At 38.4% G+C, this 15,890-nt stretch overlaps 1 non-coding gene across 1 annotated transcript; it reads right to left on the bottom strand.

Moving 5' to 3' along the window:
• Positions 1-10,077: 10,077 nt before the first annotated feature.
• LOC112753865 (small nucleolar RNA R71) lies at positions 10,078-10,185 on the bottom strand. Its single transcript, XR_003178228.1, has one exon. It is a non-coding gene; the product is annotated as a small nucleolar RNA R71 (small nucleolar RNA).
• Positions 10,186-15,890: the final 5,705 nt, after the last annotated feature.

Raw genomic sequence — 15,890 nt, 5'->3', positions numbered from 1 at the left:
CCACCAAGACCACTTCTATGAAGTAGTGGCAGAGAAGAAAGTGATCCTTGAGGTCCCTTTCAAGCTCAAGAAGAATGAGTATACAGAAAGCCGAAGAGAGATCCGGAGAAGAGGTTGGGAAGTCCTAACCAATCCTATTCAAGATGCTGGGATTCTAATGGTGCAAGAGTTCTATGCTAATGCATAGGTTACTAAAAACCATGACACTAGTGTGAACCCAAATCCAAAGAGTTAGAGCACCATGGTCCGAGGGAGAATCTTAGATTTCAGCCCGGAAAGTGTGAAGTTGGCGTTCAGCTTGCCTTTGATGCAAGGAGATCTACATCCTTATACTAGAAGAGTCAACTTTGATCAGAGATTGGATCAAGTGCTCTCAGATATCTGTGTGGAAGGAGCGCATTGGAAAAGGGATTCCCAAGGCAAGCCCATTCAACTAAGAAGGCTTGACCTCAAGCCCAGAACTAGAGGATGGTTGGAACTCATCCAACGTTCCATCATCCCTACTAGTAATTGGTCAGAAGAGAACACTGATAGAGCTATCATGATCCATTGCATCATGATTGGAAGTGAGGTGGAAGTACATGAGGTGATTCCTCAAGAATTGTACAAGATAGCTGAGAAGCCTTCCACCAATGCAAGGTTGGCATTCCCACACCTCATCTGTCATCTATACAATTCAGCTGGAATTGTCATAAAAAGAGACATCTTCATTGGGGAGGACAAGCCCATCACTAAGAAGATGATGGAGCAAACTAGAGAGCATGCACAAGAGCCTGTGCAGCCGCCTTAGCATGAAATTCCTGAGATGCCTCAAGGGATGTATTTTCCTCCTCAAAGCTATTGGAATCAATGGCAGACTTCTCTTGGAGAACTAAGCACTAACATGGAGCAATTGAGGGTGGAGCATCAAGAGTATTCCACCACCCTCAATGAAATAAGAGAAGATCAAAGAGTCATAAGGGAAGATCAAAGGGCTATGAGGGAAGAACAACAAAGGCAAAGGAGTGACATTCAAGAGATCAAGTACCACATTGGATCCTCAAGGAGGAGTACTAGCCGCCACCATTAAAGGTGGATTCGTTCTCTTTACCTCCTTTCCTTTTGTATTTTTCTATTTTCTGTTATATTGTCTGTTCTCTTGTTCTTGTTGCATGATCATTTGCATTTATATCTTAAAGTTATAAAATGTTCCATATATCTCTCACCTTACTTAAAAAGAAAAATTTTATTTGAAAAGAATTGAGAGATACATGAATTTAAAGTTTAAAATAAAAATAGTTCAATTATTTTGTTGTGGTGGCATTGCTTTTGTTTTCTGAATGTATGAATAAATAGTGCATATTTGAAGTTAGAATTTTAGAATGTTGGCTCTTGAAAGAATGATGAAAAAGGAAAAATATTATTGGTAATCTAAAAAATCCAAAAATTGATTCTTGAAGCAAGAAAAAGCAGCAAAAAGAAAAAGAAAAAGCATGTTACAAAAGAAAAAAATTTAATACATGCGAAAAAGAAAGAAAAAATGGTGGAAAAAAAAGAGAGAAAAATCCATTACTGCCCAAAAATGCAGGAAAAGGAGGGCAGATTGAAAAAGTCAATAACTCTTTAAACCAAAAGGCAAGGGTAAAAGGATCCAAGGCTTTGAGCATCAATGGATAAGAGGGCATACAAGGAATAACATCCTGGCCTAAGCAACTCATCCAAGCTGTCCTTTGATGAGGGAAAAACGATTCCACACAAACTCACCGGCAAGTGTAGCGGGTCGCATCAAGTAGTAATAACTCACAGGAGTGAGGTCGATCCCACAGGGATTGATGGATTGAGCAACTTTAGTTTGGTGACGAATTTAGTTAAGCAAATAGTTGATGATTTGAGTAAAATTTGGTTAACAGAAGTGAATTTGCAAGTAAACTAAAGAGCAGAAAGGAAATTTGCAGAATCTTAAATGCAGAAGAAGTAAAATTGCAGAAACTTAAAGTGCAAGAAATTAAAAGAGCTAAAACTTAAATTGCAAGAAAAGTAAATAATTGAAACTTAAAGTGCAAGTAATGTAAATTGCTGAATCTAAACTGCTAGAAAACTTAAATTGCATGAATAGTAAAGGGATTTGGGTGTTGGGAATCAAAACAGAACTGGAAAAAGTAAATTGCAGTAAACTATAGAATGCTCAGATGAAGAAATTCAGAAAACAGATCAGTTAGAATTTTAGTACCAAAATAGAAATGGAAACAGAAGAGTCAAAGCAGAATGAAAACTTAGATCAATTCTAAAATCTTAAAAGAGAAATTGACAATTGCAAAAAAATAACAAAAGAAAATTTAGATCTCAATTGCTCTCTTAACAAAATAGAAAACAGGAAATTGCAAATGAAATAAAAGTGGAAGGAAAGCTAAGATCAGATCTCCAATTCTTCAAAATACAAAAAGGAAAAGTAAAAGATAACTTCAAATTGAAAGAATTCAGAAGAATTCTCCAATCCAAGTTCTCAGATCCAAAATAGAAAGTAAAAGGTTACAGAAGAGAAAACGAAAACGGAAAGGAAAATTCAGATCTGATCTCAATTCTAAAATTCTAAAATGAAAACTAAAAGAGAGAGCCTTCTAGGAAATCAAATTCCTATCTATTTATACACTTTCCAATTGTGGCATCCAGTACTTGGAGTGGGCTTTTTGGCCTATGAAGAAGTGGATCAAAATGGCTCCTGATTAGCTCCCAGTGGAACGTTGCGTTCTCTAAGTGAGCGCAGCGTTCATTCATCCACGCGTGCGCGTGTCAGACGCGTGCGCGTCTTTTTGCCTCTTTGCTCACCGATGCTTGTGCGTCATGTACGCGTGCGCGTCACTATCAGTCTTCAGCTCCAGCATGCTCGCGTGCTTTCTTCCACGCGTACGCGTCGTTGATAGCGTTAACTTAGTGAGCGCTACATTGGCTTAGTGAACGCTGCCCACATGTGCGCGTCCTCTGCGCATGCGCGTGGGTAGCAAAATCTCAATTCAGGCTTCAGCGCCAGCCTCGCGTGCGCGTGCTTCGTCCCAGGTGACCCATTGCACGTGCGCGTCGATTTCAAAACTTTGCCTCTAATTTTGAATTTTGCCCGAAAACGCTGAGTAAGTGAACGTAGTGCTCTCTTTTGAAACGAGCGCCAAACACTTCCACGCGTCATGCACGCGTACGCATGGGTCTTCGAGTTTTGCCCCTAACGCGTAAGCGTCCAATACGCGTGCACGTCGCAAGTGAGCGTGGCGTTCATTATTTGAACGCAACGCTATACTGTATGGCTTCTTCTTTTCTTCATTTTCTCACCTGAAATTAACCAAACAAGCAATCAAAGTTTCACCAAAATCACAAGAATTTGCATCAATCATAAAAATCACTTAGTTCTTGCATAAATCTCATGATTTTGAATAAAATAAATGATGTTTGATTGAATCACAATAATCATGAAATTCCACTCCAACCACTTACTTGTTGTGCAAGAAAGTGCATAAAACCTAATGAAACAAATGAAAAATGCTTGTGAAACTAGCATAAGATGACTTGTCATCACAACACCAAACTTAAATCTTACTTGTCCCCAAGCAAGCACTAAAACATGAGAAGAAATGAAAGAAATCAGAGAAGCATATATGTTCTTATTTAGCAGGTAATTGAATTTGGTTCATGGGGTTTTATGCAGATGCAATTGAAGCTCTTCTTTTATTAGATTTCATGCTTGAAATGTCCCTTCAAATGATAACCAAAGTTGCTACTGTGAGCCTTGTTATTCATCCATCCTTGGTGTTTTGATTTTCTTTTGTCTTTCCTACTGAGAAGCTTATATATTTTTATTCAAAGCTAAGTGTTATGTGTTGCAGCAGCTTTTTAGCTTTGTTTTTTAGTCAACACATCTCCACCACAGACACTCGGCTCACAATTCATCCTAAGACATTGATGCCCAGCACCTCTTTGGGCTACTAAATGCTTTGTAATTAGGTTGCTCTTGATGGTGGATTTTCGGTTGGTAATCCCTGATTAGTTAATCCAAGTTACCAAGTTTGAAAATACTCCTCAGAACCTACTAATCCAAGAAGATCCTAATACAATAGCATCACAGGCATATATCCTAAGGTCCAAGCTATTGGAGTCTTAGCATTTTCATTTGTTTCTTTCATTTTTGTTGCCAATTATTGGCTTTTCTTCCTTCCTTTTCTTGCTCTTTATTTTTCCAAGGATAATTATTAATTGAAGGTTTTACAACAGCAACTAGGTTCACACTACAAGGGATCATCCTAACCTTTATCTTTTATTAATGAGCTTGCTTTAGCAATGATACATACCACCACTGAACTCTATTACTATTCCTACCACATTGGACATTTACTTCCTGTTTCGACATTTTTCTCTTATTTATTCAGAGGAAACAAGACATATATTCAAGTAGGATGAGTGATGCAGACACTTATACTAGATCATTTATTTGAATGATAACAGGATAGTAAACCAACAGAGTGCAGATAAGGGTAAACTTATCAACAAGGAGAACAATTAAACTTTCAACTAAAGCGCAGCAGATATAAATAGTTGAGTAACCATACAACCTTTTGGTATCCTCTTGCTTAGTCTTTCATCCTCCTTCTTAGCTTTTAAGCTTTTCTTGCTGATGATGTATAGTTCTTCCAAAAAGTTGAACGTTTTTCTGCACTGGTAGTGAAAGTTGCTTGTCTCCCAAGCACTTGAAAAACGGTTAATATGCATAGATGTTTGTAGGCTTTTGAACTTACTTTGGTGTGTGAACACCAAAATTAGTTCCTTGCCGTTACGTTTTATGCAACAGCTCAACCATATATATGAAACCTTGTGCTTTTGCTAAAGAGAATAAAACTAAAGACTAGAAAGCAGACAATGGTCAAGTAGTTTTCCTGATTGTTTGGAGCTAATTACCCTTTATACAGAGGGTTGAAACATGTTTTTAATTAGAATTTTTGGTGGGACACCAAACTTAGCATCCTTCATTTACCCTTAAATTGTTTTGGTGTGTAACACCAAACTTAGCCCCTTGCAATACAGATAAATCTACTTAACCCTTTTATTGAAATAGTTAAGAAAAAAAACTACCTTTGGTTGGGTTGCCTCCCAACAAGCGCTTGTTTATCGTCAGTAGCTTGACGTCTTCCTTCTTTGTTCACCCCAGCTCCTGAACACTCTCTTCCTTGTTCCAAGATCCTCCCAGATAATGCTTAGCTCTTTGGCCATTTGCTGTGATTATCTCTTTTGTGGTTTCATTCAGCAGTTCAAGGCTTCCATGTGGGAAAACCTTGGTTATCAGATACGGGCCAGTCCATTTAGATTTGAGTTTGCTAGGGAAAACCTTGAGCCTAGAATTGTACAGGAGCACTTGTTGCCCTGGTTTGAACTCCCTTTTCAGGATTTTCTTATCATGCCACTTCTTAGCTTTCTCTTTGTATATTTTTGCATTTTCATAAGCTTCTAATCTGAATTTCTCTAACTCATTAAGTTACAGCAGCCTCTTCTCTCCTGCTACTAGAGGGTCAAGATTGAGGAGCTTAGTAGCCTAGTAAGCTTTATGTTCTAGCTCCACAGGAAGGTGACATGATTTCCCATAGATTAGCTGGAAGGGTGACTTTCCAATTGGAGTTTTGAATGCTGTTCTATATGCCCACAGAGCATCTTCCAATTTTCTTGCCCAATCCTTCCTTGTGATCCCCACTGTCTTCTCCAAGATTTTCTTTAACTCCCTGTTTGCTAATTCAGCCTGGCCATTAGTTTGAGGGTAATATGGTGTAGCTACTTTATGAATTACTCCATATTTGTAAAGCAGTTTTTCCATCTGTCTATTGCAAAAGTGGCTGCCACCATCACTAATAAGGCCTTTAGGCACCCCATATCTAGTGAAGATGTGTTTCTTAAGAAATTGAAGAACAATTGATGCATCACAGGTAGTTGTTGCAATGGCTTCCACCTATTTGGAGACTGATGAGCGGATAATTTATACGCTTTTTGGCATTGTTTTTAGTATGTTTTTAGTAGGATCTAGTTACTTTTAGGGATGTTTTTATTAGTTTTTATGTTAAATTCACATTTCTGGACTTTACTATGAGTTTATGTGTTTTTCTGTGATTTCAGGTATTTTCTGGCTGAAATTGAGGGACTTGAGTAAAAATCATATTCAGAGGTAGAAGAAGGACTGCTGATGCTGTTGAATTCTGACCTCCCTGCACTCAAAGTGGATTTTCTGGAGCTACAGAACTTAAAATGGCGCGCTTCCAATTGCGTTGGAAAGTAGACATCCAGGGCTTTCCAGCAATATATAATAGTCTATACTTTGGCCGAGTTTAGACGACGCAAAAGGGCGTTGAACGCCAGTTCTACGCTGCAGTCTGGAGTTAAACGCCAGAAACACGTCACGAACCAGAGTTGAACGCCAAAAACACGTTACAACTTGGCGTTCAACTCCAGAAGAAGCCTCTGCACGTGTAAACTTCAAGCTCAGCCCAAGCACACACCAAGTGGGCCCTGGAAGTGGATTTATGCATCAATTACTTACTTCTGTAAACCCTAGTAACTAGTTTAGTATAAATAGGACTTTTTACTATTGTATTAGACATCTTATGATTTTAGTTTGTCTTTGGATCATATTGATCACGTTTGGGGGCTGGCCATTCGGCCATGCCTGAACCTTTCACTTATGTATTTTTCAACGGTAGAGTTTCTACACTCCATAGATTAAGGTGTGGAGCTCTGCTGTTCCTTATGAATTAATGCAAAGTACTACTGTTTCTTTATTCAATTTAACCTATTCCGCTTCTAAAATATTCATTTGCACTTCAATATGAATGTGATGAACGTGACAATCATCATCATTCCCTTACGAACGCGTGCCTGACAACCACTTCTGTTCCACCTTAGATTGAATGAATATCTCTTGGATCTCTTAATCAGAATCTTCGTGGTATAAGCTAGATTGATGGCGGCATTCATGAGAGTCCGGAAAGTCTAAACCTTGTCTGTGGTATTTCGAGTAGGATTCAGGGATTGAATGACTGTGACGAACTTCAAACTCACGAGTGCTGGGCGTAGTGACAGACACAAAAGGAGGGTGAATCCTATTCCAGTATGATCGAGAACCTCAGATGATTAGCCGTGCTGTGACAGAGCATTTGGACCTTTTTCACAAGAGGATGGGATGTAGCCATTGACAACGGTGATGCCCTTACATAAAGCTTGCCATGGAAAGGAGTAGGACTGATTGGATGAAGACAGCAGGAAAGCAGAAGTTCAGAAGAACGAAAGTATCTCTATACGCTTATCTGAAATTCTCACCAATGAATTACATAAGTATTTCTATCTTTATTTTCTATTTATTTCTCTTATTTATTTTCGAAAACTCCATAACCATTTGATATCCGCCTGACTGAGATTTACAAGGTGACCATAGCTTGCTTCATACCGACAATCTCCATGGGATCGACCTTTACTCAAGTAAGGTTTTATTACTTGGACGACCCAGTGCACTTGCTGGTTAGTTGTGCGAAGTTGTGAAGTTATGTTTGGACCATGGTATTGTGCACCAGTTATTGGCGCCATGCCAGGGAGAGAACGAACAACAAATTTTACAACCTCAGAGTAACAATTTCGCATACCAAGTTTTTGGCGCCGTTGCCGGGGATTGTTCGAGTTTGGACAACTGATGGTTCATCTTGTTGCTCAGATTAGGTAATTTTCTTTTTGTTTTATTTTCAAAAAATTTTCAAAAATCTTTCAAAAATTTCTCATCTGTTTTCGAAAATTATTCTAAATTTTTAAGAATAAATTCTAGTGTTTCATGAAGCATGTTGAAGCCTGGCTGGCGGTGAAGCCTGGCTGGCTGTAAAGCCAGGTCTAATTCTTTTGGATAGGGGCTTCCAACCATCAGCATAGAGGCAAGTTAATTTGAATATCAGTTGTTGCATGCCTGATTTATATCCTAAAGCTGGCTGGCTATTAAGCCATGTCCAACCCTTTGATTGGAGCTTTGGGCTAATATTGAAAGATTCCTGGAATTCTTCTTAAAAATTTTGGAATCCTTAATTTTCTTTTTCACATTAATTTTCGAAAAATCCAAAAAAAAAATCATAAAATCATAAAAATCAAAAATATTTTGTGTTTCTTGTTTGAGTCTTGAGTCAATTTCAAGTTTGGTGTCAATTGCATTTTTTCTAAAAATTCTTTGCATTTTTCAAAAATTCATGCATTCATAGTGTTCTTCATGATCTTCAAGTTGTTCTTGGCCAGTCTTCTTGTTTGATCTTCATATTTTCTTGTTTTGTGTCTTTTCTTGTTTTTCATATGCATTCTTGCATTCATAGTGTCTATACATGAAAAATTTCTAAGTTTGGTATCTTGCATGTTTTCTTTGCATCAAAAATTTTTCAAAAATATGTTCTTGATGTTCATCATGATCTTCAAAGTGTTCTTGGTGTTCATCTTGATATTCATAGTGTTCTTGCATGCATCATGTGTTTTGATTCATAATTTTCATGTTGTGAGTCATTTTTTTATGTTTTTCTCTCTCATCATTAAAAATTCAAAAATAAAAAAATATCTTTCCCTTTCTCACTCATAAATTTCGAAAATTTGGATTGACTTCTTCCAAACTTTTTAAAATTAGTTGTTTCTTATGAGTCAAATCAAATTTTCAATTTAAAAATCTTATCTTTTTCAAAATCTTTTTCAAAAATCAAATCTTTTTCATTTTTCTTATTTATTTTCGAAACTTTTAAAAATATTTTTCAAAAATCTTTTTCTTAATTTTATCTCATAATTTTCGAAAATATCCTCAACAATTAATGTTTTGATTCAAAAATTTCAAGTTTGTTACTTACTTGTTAAGAAAGATTCAAAGTTTAAGTTCTAGAATCATATCTTGTGAATCAAGTCATTAATTGTGATTTTAAAAATCAAATCTTTTTCAAAACTAATTTCAATCATATCTTTTCAAAAAGATCTTTTTATCTTATCTTTTTCAAAATCATATCCTTTTAATCATATCTTTTTAAAACATATCTTTTTTTCAAAAATTTGATTTTAAAATATCTTTTCTAACTTCTTATCTTCTTATCTTTTCAAATTTGATTTTCAAATTTGTTTCAACTAACTAATTAACTTTTTGTTTGTTTCTTATCTTTTTCAAAACTACCTAACTAACTCTCTCCCTCTAATTTTCGAAAATCTCTTCCCTCTTTTTCAAAAATTCTTTTTAATTAACTAATTGTTTCAATTTTTAATTTTAATTTGATTTCATTCCTAATTTTTGAAAATCACTAACCCCTTTTCAAAATTTTATTTTCGAAAATCCTCATTCTCTCTCATCTCCTTCTATTTATTTATTCACCTACTAACACTCCATCTCACCCAAATTTGAACCCCCTCTTCCATATGTGTTCGAATTTTCTTTTCTTCCCTTCTTTACATTACATTCTTTTCTTCTTCTACTCACACAGGGGAACCTCTATACCTGGGTGAAAAGGATCCCTATTATTATTATTTTTCTATTCCTTTCTTTTTCATATGAGTAGGAGCAAGGACAAGAACATTCTTGTTGAAGCAGACCCTGAACCTGAAAGGACTCTGAAGAGGAAACTAAGAGAAGCTAAAATACAACAATCCAGAGATAACCTTACAGAAATTTTCGAACAGGAAGAGGAGATGGCAGCCGAAAATAATAATAATGCAAGGAGGATGCTTGGTGACTTTACTGCACCTAATTCCAATTTTCATGGAAGAAGCATCTCCATCCCTACCATTGGAGCAAACAATTTTGAGCTGAAACCTCAATTAGTTTCTCTGATGCAGCAAAACTGCAAGTTTCATGGACTTCCATCTGAAGATCCCTTTCAGTTCTTAACTGAATTCTTGCAGATATGTGATACTGTTAAGACTAATGGAGTAGATCCTGAAGTCTACAAGCTCATGCTTTTCCCATTTACTGTAAGAGACAGAGCTAGAGTGTGGTTAGACTCTCAACCCAAAGATAGCCTGAACTCTTGTGATAAGCTGGTCACGGCTTTCTTAGCCAAGTTCTTTCCTCCTCAAAAGCTGAGTAAGCTTAGAGTGGATGTTCAAATCTTCAGACAAAAGGAAGGTGAATCCCTCTATGAAGCTTGGGAGAGATACAAGCAATTGACCAAAAAGTGTCCTTCTGACATGCTTTCAGAATGGACCATCCTGGATATATTCTATGATGGTCTGTCTGAATTAGCTAAGATGTCATTGGATACTTCTGCAGGTGGATCCATTCACCTAAAGAAAACGCCTGCAGAAGCTCAAGAACTCATTGACATGGTTGCTAATAACCAGTTCATGTACACTTCTGAGAGGAATCCTGTGAGTAATGGGACGCCTCAGAAGAAGGGAGTTCTTGAAATTGATACTCTGAATGCCATATTGGCTCAGAATAAAATATTGACTCAACAAGTCAATATGATTTCTCAGAGTCTGAATGGAATGCAAGCTGCATCCAACAGTACTCAAGAGGCATCTTCTGAAGAAGAAGCTTATGATCCTGAGAATCTTGCAATTGCAGAGGTGAATTACATGGGTGAACCATATGGAAACACCTATAATCCCTCATGGAGAAATCACCCAAATCTCTCATGGAAAGATCAACAAAAGCCTCAACAAGGCTTTAATAATGGTGGAAGAAACAGGTTTAGCAATAGCATGCCTTTTCCATCATCCACTCAGCAACAGACAGAAAACTCTGAACAAAATACCTCTAATTTAGCAAACTTAGTCTCTGATCTATCTAAGGCCACTGTGAGTTTCATGAATGAAACAAGGTCCTCCATTAGAAATTTGGAAGTACAAGTGGGCCAGCTGAGTAAAAGAATCACTGAAACCCCTCCTAGTACTCTCCCAAGCAATACAGAAGAGAATCCAAAAGGAGAGTGCAAGGCCATTGATATAACCATCATGGCCGAATCCAAGAGGGAAGGGGAGGACGTGAATCCCAAGGAGGAAGACCTCCTGGGACGTCCAGTGATCAATAAGGAGTTTCCCTTTGAGGAACCAAAGGACTCTGAGGCTCATCTAGAGACCATAGAGATTCCATTAAACCTCCTTACGCCCTTCATGAGCTCTGATGAGTATTCCTCTTCAGAAGAGAATGAGGATGTCACTGAAGAACAAGTCACCAAGTTCCTTGGTGCAATCATGAAGCTGAATGCCAATCTATTTGGTAATAAGACTTGGGGAGATGAACCTCCCCTGTTCACCAATGAACTAAATGCATTGGATCAACTGAGATTGCCTCAGAAGAAACAGGATCCTGGAAAGTTTCTAATACCTTGTACCATAGGCACCATAACCTTTGAGAAGGCTCTATGTGACCTAGGGTCAGGAATAAACCTCATGCCACTCTCTGTAATAGAGAAATTGGGAATCTTTGAGGTGCAAGCTGCTAAAATCTCATTAGAGATGGCAGACAATTCCAGAAAATAGGCTTATGGACAAGTAGAGGACATATTAGTAGAGGTTGAAGGCCTTTACATTCCTGCTGATTTCATAATCCTAGATAGTAGGAAGGATGAGGATGAATCCATCATCCTTGGAAGACCCTTCCTAGCCACAGCAAGAGCTGTGATTGATGTTAACAGAGGTGAACTAGTCCTTCAATTGAATGAGGACTCCCTTGAGTTTAAAACTCAAGGACATCCTTCTGTAAACATGGAAAAGAGGCACAATAAGCTTCTCTCAAAACAGAGTCAACCAGAGCCCCCACAGTCAAACTCTAAGTTTGGTGTTGGGAGGCCACAACCAAACTCTAAGTTTCGTGTTGAACTCCCATATCCAAACTCTAAGTTTGGTGTTGGGAAATCTCAACAATGCTTTGAACATCTATGAGGCTCCATGAGAGCCCACTCAAGCTATTGACATTAAAGAAGCGCTTGTTGGGAGGCAACCCAATTTTTATTTAATTATATTTTTTATTAGTTATATGTCTTCATAGGTTCATGATCATGTGGAGTCACAAAAACAACTAAAAAAATTGAAGAAAAATCAAAAAGAGCACACCTTGGAACAGGAGCTTACTGGCGTTTAAACGCCAGTAAGAAGCATCTGGTTGGCGTTCAACGCCAGAATAGAGCATGGATCTGGCATTGAACGCCAGAAACAAGCAGCATCCTGGCGTTCAGACGCCAGGAATGCAAACTGAGGAAAGCTGGCGCTGAATGCCAGAAACAAGCATAGAACTGGCATTCAACGCCAGAAACATGCTGTATCTAGGCGCTGAACGCCCAGAACAAGCATCAATTCGGCGTTTAAACGCCAGAATTGCATGCAAAGGCATTTTACATGCCTAATTGGTGCAGGGATGCAATTCCTTGACACCTCAGGATCTGTGGACCCCACAGGATCATCTCAGCATCTGTGGACCCCACAGGATCCCCATCTACCACCACTCACTATCTTCCCTCTTCTCAATGTTCATCCTCTCTTCCCAATAAACACTCTTCCCCAAAACTCTTCACCAATCACCTCAATCTCTCTTCCCTATTACCACTTCACCACTCACATCCATCCACTCTTCCCCATAAACCTACCTCATAAATTCCACCTACCTTCAAAATTCAAAATCAATTATCCACCCAAACCCACCCTATATGGCCGAAACTAAACCCCCTCCCCTCCCTATATAAAGCCCTCCATTCTTCCTCATTTTCACACAACACAACCCTCTTTTCCCCTTCTTGGCCGAACCCTCCTCTCCCTCCTCTCCTCCATATTTTCTTCTTCTTCTTCATCTATTCTTTCTTCTCTTGCTCGAGGGCGAGCAATATTCTAAGTTTGGTGTGGTAAAAGTATAAGCTTTTTGTTTTTCCATTACCATTGATGGCACCCAAGACCGGAGAATCCTCTAGAAAAGGGAAAGGGAAGACAAAAGCTTCTACCTCCGAGTCATGGGAGATGGAAAGATTCATCTCCAAAGCTCATCAAGACCACTTCTATGATGTTGTGGCCAAGAAGAAGGTGATCCCCGAGGTCCCTTTCAAGCTCAAGAGAAATAAGTATCCGGAGATCCGACATGAAATCCAAAGAAGAGGTTGGGAAGTTCTAACAAACCCCATCCAACAAGTCGGCATCCTAATGGTTCAAGAGTTCTATGCCAATGCATGGATCACTAAGAACCATGATCAAAGTAAGAACCCGAACCCAAGGAATTATCTCACCATGGTTCGGGGGAAATACTTAGATTTTAGTCCGGAAAATGTGAGGTTGGCGTTTGACTTGCCTATAATGCAAGGAGATGCACGCCCCTACACTAGAAGGGTCAACTTTGATCAAAGGTTGGACCAAGTCCTCATGGACATATGTGTGGAAGGAGCTCAACGGAAGATTGACTCAAAAGGCAAACCGGTTCAACTGAGAAGACTGGACCTTAAGCCTGTAGCTAAAGGATGGTTGGAGTTCATCCAACGCTCCATCATCCCCACTAGCAACCGATCTGAAGTTACTGTGGATCGGGCCATCATGATTCATAGCATCATGATTGGTGAGGAAGTAGAAGTTCATGAAGTCATCTCCCTTGAACTCTACAAAATAGCCAAAAAGTCCTCCCCTTTGGCAAGGCTAGCTTTCCCTCATCTTATTTGCCATCTATGTTACTCAGCTGGAGCTTTCATAGAAGGAGACATTCCCATTGAGGAAGAGAAGCCCATCACTAAGAAAAGGATGGAGCAAACAAGAGAGCCCACTCATGGAGCTCAAGAAACGCATGAGGAAGCTCACCATCAAGAAATCCCTGAGATACCTCAAGGGATGCACTTTCCTCCACAGAATTTTTGGGAGTAAATCAACACCTCCCTAGGGGAATTAAGTTCCAACATGGGACAATTAAGGGTGGAACATCAAGAGCACTCCATCATCCTTCATGAAATTAGAGAAGATCAAAAAGCAATGAGGGAGGAGCAACAAAGACAAGGAAGAGACATAGAAGAGCTCAAGGACATCATTGGTTCCTCAAGAAGAAAACGCCACCATCACTAAGGTGGACTCATTCCTTGTTCTTAAATTCTCTGTTTTTCGTTTTCTTTATGTTAAGTGCTTATCCATGTTTGTGTCTTATTACATGATCATTAGTATTTAGTAACTTTGTCTTAAAGTTATGAATGTCCTATGAATCCATCACCTCTCTTAAATGAAAAATGTTTTAATTCAAAAGAACAAGAAGTACATGAGTTTCGAATTTATCCTTGAACTTAGTTTAATTATATTGATGTGGTGACAATACTTTTTATTTTCTGAATGAATGCTTGAACAGTGCATATGTCTTTTGAAGTTGTTGTTTAAGAATATTAAATATGTTGGCTCTTGAAAGAATGATGACAAGGAGACATGTTATTTAATAATCTGAAAAATCATAAAAGTGATTCTTGAAGCAAGAAAAAGCAGTGAATACAAAGCTTGCAGAAAAAAAATGGCGAAAAAAAATAGAAAAAGAAAAAGCAAGCAGAAAAAGCCAAAAGATCTTAAAACCAAAAGGCAAGAGCAAAAAGCCAATAACCCTTAAAACCAAAAGGCAAGGGTAAATAAAAAGGATCCCAAGGCTTTGAGCATCAGTGGATAGGAGGGCCTAAAGGAATAAAATGCTGGCCTAAGCGGCTAAACCAAGCTGTCCCTAACCATGTGCTTGTGGCGTGAAGGTGTCAAGTGAAAACATGAGACTGAGCGGTTAAAGTCAAGGTCCAAAGCAAAAATAGAGTGTGCTTAAGAACCCTGGACACCTCTAATTGGGGACTTTAGCAAAGCTGAGTCACAATCTGAAAAGGTTCACCCAGTTATGTGTCTGTGGCATTTATGTATCCGGTGGTAATACTGGAAAACAAAGTGCTTAGGGCCATGGCCAAGACTCATAAAGTAGCTGTGTTCAAGAATCAACATACTGAACTAGGAGAATCAATAACACTATCTGAATTCTGAGTTCCTATAGATGCCAATCATTCTGAACCTCAATGGATAAAGTGAGATGCCAAAACTATTCAAGAAAAAAGCTACAAGTCCCGCTCATCTAATTGGAGCTATGTTTCATTGATAGTTTGGAATTTATAGTATATTCTCTTCTTTTTATCCTATTTGATTTTCAGTTTCTTGGGGACAAGCAACAATTTAAGTTTGGTGTTGTGATGAGCGGATAATTTATACGCTTTTTGGCATTGTTTTTAGTATGTTTTTAGTAGGATCTAGTTACTTTTAGGGATGTTTTTATTAGTTTTTATGTTAAATTCACATTTCTGGACTTTGAGTTTGTGTGTTTTTCTGTGATTTCAGGTATTTTCTGGCTGAAATTGAGGGACTTGAGCAAAAATCAGATTCAGAGGTACAAGAAGGACTGCTGATGCTGTTGAATTCTGACCTCCCTACACTCAAAGTGGATTTTCTGGAGCTACAGAACTCAAAATGGCGCGCTTCCAATTGCGTTGAAACGTAGACATCCAGGGCTTTCCAGCAATATATAATATTCCATACTTTGGCCGAGTTTAGATGACGCAAAAGGGCGTTCAACGCCAGTTCTACGCTGCAGTCTGGAGTTAAACGCCAGAAACACATCACGAACCAGAGTTGAACGCCAAAAACACGTTACAACTTGGCGTTCAACTCCAGAAGAAGCCTCTGCACGTGTAAACTTCAAGCTCAGCCCAAGCACACACCAAGTGGGCCCCGGAAGTGGATTTATGCATCAATTACTTACTTCTGTAAACCCTAGTAACTAGTTTAGTATAAATAGGACTTTTTACTATTGTATTAGACATCTTATGATTTTAGTTCGTCTTTGGATCATATTGATCACGTTTGGGGGCTGGCCATTCGGCCATGCCTGAACCTTTCACTTATGTATTTTTCAACGGTAGAGTTTC

Source organism: Arachis hypogaea, chromosome 15 (assembly GCF_003086295.3).
Source record: "Arachis hypogaea cultivar Tifrunner chromosome 15, arahy.Tifrunner.gnm2.J5K5, whole genome shotgun sequence".
In the NCBI taxonomy this organism is placed as follows: domain Eukaryota; kingdom Viridiplantae; phylum Streptophyta; class Magnoliopsida; order Fabales; family Fabaceae; genus Arachis; species Arachis hypogaea.
Note: the sequence above shows the minus strand (reverse complement) of the source record. Positions and strands in the feature narration are given on the sequence as shown.